This window comes from Paralichthys olivaceus, chromosome 21 (assembly GCF_024713975.1).
Source record: "Paralichthys olivaceus isolate ysfri-2021 chromosome 21, ASM2471397v2, whole genome shotgun sequence".
NCBI classification, from domain to species: domain Eukaryota; kingdom Metazoa; phylum Chordata; class Actinopteri; order Pleuronectiformes; family Paralichthyidae; genus Paralichthys; species Paralichthys olivaceus.
In genome coordinates this window covers 165,898-171,897 of record NC_091113.1, presented here as the reverse complement: position 1 = coordinate 171,897, position 6,000 = coordinate 165,898, and positions in this window count along the sequence as shown.

Below are 6,000 nucleotides of genomic sequence, written 5' to 3'. Positions count from 1 at the left end.
CTCCTCCCTCTCCGTCTTTCCTCTGCTTCATTCCTTATAGGGCAGGACCTTCAGGGATCGACCAATCAGACGACTGGAAGCACCATCAAACTTTCTCCCATCATTCACTGAATTCCTGAGAGAGAGACAGAGAGAGAGAGACAGACAGACAGAGAGAGAGAGAGAGACAGAGAGAGATGCCATTAAAAGTAATAGTAATGGAGTATTCAAAATAAGTATGTGAATAGAATATAAAGAAATCAAATATTGTTTTACTGTTTAATATCAAGAGATTATTACTGATCAGTTTCCTGTTGAATCCATGTTCTCTGAGACAACGAGTGTCCAGCTGTGACGGTGGAACAGTGTTTGATGACACAGTCTCATACCTCGTCTGATATCATTATGCTTATATATTAACATAATTATATATTGTTATATATTATTACAAATGATACATCACTTTATTCTGTATTTTTCGATGTCACTCTCTGTTCCTCACTTCTGATTTCACTTTCATCTGATTTCACTTTATTCGAATTAATCCTGAAGAATCAGATTAATTCAGGTTTTTACCAAAGTAAATATTTTTATTCTGTAGATGATACAAACATTATATGAATAAGAGAATGAATTGAGTTTGAATATGAAGCTTCTGTTTCTGTTGTATCTGAGTATGAGAGGGGGAGGAAGAGGAGGAGGAGGAGGAGGAGGAGGAAGAGGCAGCAAGCATCTCCTTAAAAAGACAAACACGATGGGAGGGAGGAGGTGAAGAAGAATGTTTGGAGTGTGTGTGTGTTTGGAGTGTGTGTTTGGAGTGTGTGTGTGTGCGCGCGCGTGCGTGCGTCACAGAAAAGAGCCTTGTATGGAGTTGGTGAAGAGGATTCTGGGAAATGTAGGCGCCGCATGAGGAGAAGCCAAATTCTTCTAGTGTGGTTTTCTGGTTTGTTCAGAAAATAAAAGTGTTGACTGACCTTTGAATTAATGTTTGATTCATGTTTGATTAGAAATCAGTGAGATGTGTTGGACTGTGGTTAAAATTTAAATTCATTATTTTGTGAAAGTAAAGAACACCAAAAATGAAAAAATATTGCCATTGCTTTTATTCTGAAAATAAAATGAAGCTAATTCCACGAGACTTCGCTGACGAAGCTTCACAACCTTGTTGATCCACATTCTCATAAACGTCCAACAATAATTAACATGAGTCTGAAACGAGTCAAACGTTTATTTCTTAAATCAGCGGTTTCTCTATGGGACCTCTGTGTTGTATGCTAAGCTAACCGCGCTGTAACAAACAGAACATGTATGTAACTCACCGCTCAACGAGCAACATGCCAACCTCAGAGGCCAAACAGGAAGTGCCCTGCTCGACCTGGATATTTATACCATGATGGTGTTCTGCGATTGGTCGGACAGGTAACCATCAGTGAGGATCATGGGTAATGTAGTTTTCAGGGGAGGAATATCTCTGCTTCACAGGAGAAACAGTGACGACACAACGAAGAAACATCGTCTGTGTCGTCAAGTCCAAAAAAGGAAACTGGTCAGTCAGAGAGGAGGGTGTGTGTGTGTGTGTGTGTGTGTGTGTGTGTGTGTGTGAGTGTGTGGGAGTGTGTGTGTGTGTGTGTGTGAGTGTGTGTGTGTGTGTGTGTGTTACTATATGTGTGTGTGTGAGTGTGTGTGTGTGTGAGTGTGTGTGTGTGAGTGTGTGTGTGTGAGAGTGTGTGTGTGTGTGTGTGTGTGTGAGTGTGTGTGTGTGTGTGTGAGTGTGTGTGTGTGAGTGTGTGTGTGTGTGTGTGTGTGTGTGTGTGTGAGTGTGTGTGTGTGTGTGTGTGTGAGTGTGTGTGTTACTATATGTGTGTGTGTGAGTGTGTGTGTGTGTGTGTGTGTTACTATATGTGTGTGTGTGAGTGTGTGTGTGTGTGTGTGAGTGTGTGTGTGAGTGAGTGAGTGAGTGAGTGTGTGTGTGTGTGTGAGTGTGTGTGTGAGTGAGTGAGTGAGTGTGTGTGTGTGTGTGAGTGTGTGTGTGTGTGTGAGTGTGTGGGAGTGTGTGTGTGTGTGTGTGTGTTACTATATGTGTGTGTGAGTGTGTGTGTGTGTGTGTGAGTGTGTGTGTGTGTGTGTGAGTGTGTGTGTGTGTGTGTGTGTGTGAGTGTGTGTGTGAGTGTGTGTGTGTGTGTGTGAGTGTGTGTGTGTGTGTGTGTGTGTGTGTGAGAGTGTGTGTGTTACTATATGTGTGTGTGTGTGAGTGAGTGAGTGAGTGTGTGTGTGAGTGTGTGTGAGTGTGAGTGAGTGTGTGTGTGTGAGTGAGTGTGTGTGTTACTATATGTGTGTGTGTGTGAGTGTGAGTGAGTGTGTGTGTGTGTGTGTCCGTCAGTATATCCTTCTTTAGTTGTACAGTATCCCCCCCACTCCCCCCCTTCATACCTTCATACCAGTGTTTTCAGCCATTTTCAGTGACACACACACACACACAGACACACGCACACACAGACACACACAGACACACACACACACACACGCACTGCAGCTGTCGACTGCAGAACAGATGTTCCTCGTGTCGTCAGCGTCTCGTCCTCCATGTTGAAGGTGACGACCTGTGGTGTTCTCTGATTGGTCGCTTTCAGTGACATCACTCTGTTTAGGTTTAAACGCTCCTGATGACCACAAACATCTGATGAGTGACATCACCTCCTGTTGCCATAGTAACGTTCACATGTTATAGTAGATGCTGACGTGAAAATGAAACAACAGCTGATCATCAATGTACACACACATATATAGTAACACACACACACACACACACATATATAGTAACACACACACACACACACACATATATAGTAACACACACACACACACACACACACACACACACACACTCACACACTCATTCACTCACACACTAACACACTCACTCACACACACACACATATATAGTAACACACACACACACACACACATACATAGTAACACACACACACACATATAATAACACACCCACACACACACATATAATAACACACACACACACACACACACACACACATACACATATATAGTAACACACACACACACATATAGTAACACACACACACATATAGTAACACACGCATATAGTAACACACACACACACATATAGTAACACACACATATAGCAACACACACACACAAACAGTAGCACACGCATATAGTAACACACATATATAGTAACACACACACATATAGTAACAAACATATATAGTAACACACACATTTAGTAACACACACACACACATATAGTAACACACACACACACAGATATAGTAACACACACACACATATAGTAACACACACACACACAGATATATTAACACACGCACACACAGATATAGTAACACACACACACACACAGATATAGTAACACACACACACACAGATATAGTAACACACACACACACACAGATATAGTAACACACACACACACACACACAGATATAGTAACACACACACACAGATATAGTAACACACACACACACACAGATATAGTAACACACACACACACACAGATATAGTAACACACACAGATATAGTAACACACACACACACACACAGATATAGTAACACACACACACACACACAGATATAGTAACACACACACACACACACAGATATAGTAACACACACACACACACACAGATATAGTAACACACACACACACAAACACAGATATAGTAACACACACACACACAGATATAGTAACACACACACACACACACACACACTGATATGGTAACACACACACACACACACACACTGATATAGTAACACACACATATAGTAACACACACACAGTAACACACACACACAGTGTGGGCTGTGGCTCAGGGGGTAGAGCGGTCTTCTCCATCCTCTCTGGACTTTGACCGAACATGGAAACCCTCGGCTCCTCAGACTCAGACTCGACCTCTGATTGGTTGAACAACATCAACAAAGCAGCCGCCGCCCAACCAGCCCAGGAATGTGTGTGTTTGTTCCTGTCCTTATGTCGTTGTGAGGACCGGTCCTCATGGTTAATGGAATGTTTGAAGTGTCCTGTTACTTCAGTGAATTCAAATATTTATCATATTAAATGATGATCAAATATCGTCTGACTGTTTGCTACTGATTATTTTCATTCTTGATTATTGATGAATCAGTGTCTCACTTTTTGGTTTTGGGAAAAAAATCATTTAGTAAAAGATTAAATCTCAAAATTATCAAATGAACTATTAGAAAAATAATCAATAAATGATCACGTGAGAACCTGGAAACATGAAAACTGAATTAATCAATCATCAAAATGTCATTTAATACATTTTATACCAAGTCATGTTTGTTTTTAATGATGACGTCATATGTGCATATTTTTAGTATCGTAACATGTTGCTGAGAAATATGTTTTAATTTTTTTTTTGTTTTTAGCTAATATTAAAACGTAGTGATCTTTAATTGATTCAATGAATAAGATTTCATTTAATAAATCCCATTGAATGAACAATAGTAAATGAACAGTTCCACCTTCTCTGTACCTGCTGTGTTATCCTGCAGCACCCCCTGCTGGATGTCTGGTGTCAGTGCAATATTGCTGCAGTAACACTAAGTGACCTGCAGGTGGCGCTGATTGAACTGATTCAACTTCAATTTGATCAAAATCTAAAATATTTCGATTCCAAATTAAAACAATTAATTTTTTTCGAAAAACACAAAATCTAAATCAAAATCATGAAACATAAAGATAGATGGATGGATGTATATATATATAAAATAGATAGATAGATAGATAGATAGATAGATAGATAGATAGATAGATTTTTTCAGGAATGTTCTGCCTTTAAAAAATGTTTTCTCTTTGTAGACGTGTCTGAACAGAACGTGTCTGAACAGAACGCAGAAGTTTCAAACGTCTCCAGAGTTTTTAGATTCTTTAAAACTGTCTCTCAAACATCTTTTCACAAACGTTTCCTGATTTCATCAAATTGTGACAAAGAGGTAACTTTTTAAAGTGATGTCATCACGGTGTGAGTGGTGTGAGTCCACACACACACACACACACACACTGACTCACATTGGGATGTTGAACTTGATCACCAGTCATTTCCTGTGTGGCGTCACATCAGTGAACACGGTAAACTTTCCACACACGTGTGTACAAACACACTAACTGAGTACACTTATTACACACAATCATTCACTACAGCATACATGATGTATTGGATTCTGATGATTGATGTTTTATTATGTTGTAAAAAACATCATTTAACATTAAAGCTCCTGTCCGTTCCTCTGGGTCAAAGGTCAAAGGTCATCTCAGCGTTAAAGTCGTTTCCTGATAGATATTTTATTTTGGATTCTAAAATGTAATGAAACATTCAATATTACAAGGAGCTGGAAGAACCTTCATCATCATCATCATCATCATCATCATCCTGGACTTGAGCTTTTGATACGATTTTTCCATGACGTCCTTATCGCTCGTCTTGAGGAGGTGGTTTGTTGGAGGAATGGAATTTCTCCCTCAGGATATTTTCCATTTTTTTTATTCTTATCTGAAGCTTCCTGAACGTGTTGAGTCAATATTTGATGAGTCATCATGCAGCAGTGGCTGATGGGAGAATGTTTCTTCATTCAGAGTTCACGCCCTGAAACATTTTCATCTTGAGTCTTTCAATAAAATAATATTTTACATTTTCAATTTACTTACATGATCAATATTCCCTGTGGTCTGTAACTAAATAACTAAAGTAATCAGATACATGGAGTGGATTACAGGTAGAATACTTCACTCTGAAAGTTTCTGTACTCGAGTACTGGAGTAAATGTAATCTGTTACTTCAAACTCCAACTTCAATCCCTGTGTGACGCTGCAGATGAACAGAGGTCACAGGTCAAACTCAGATTTTACTCCATCATGACATTAATATACAAAACTTTATATGTAAATTAATAATTTTCTCATTTGGAATGTGTTGATGAACATTCATTTATTTTTAATCAAAC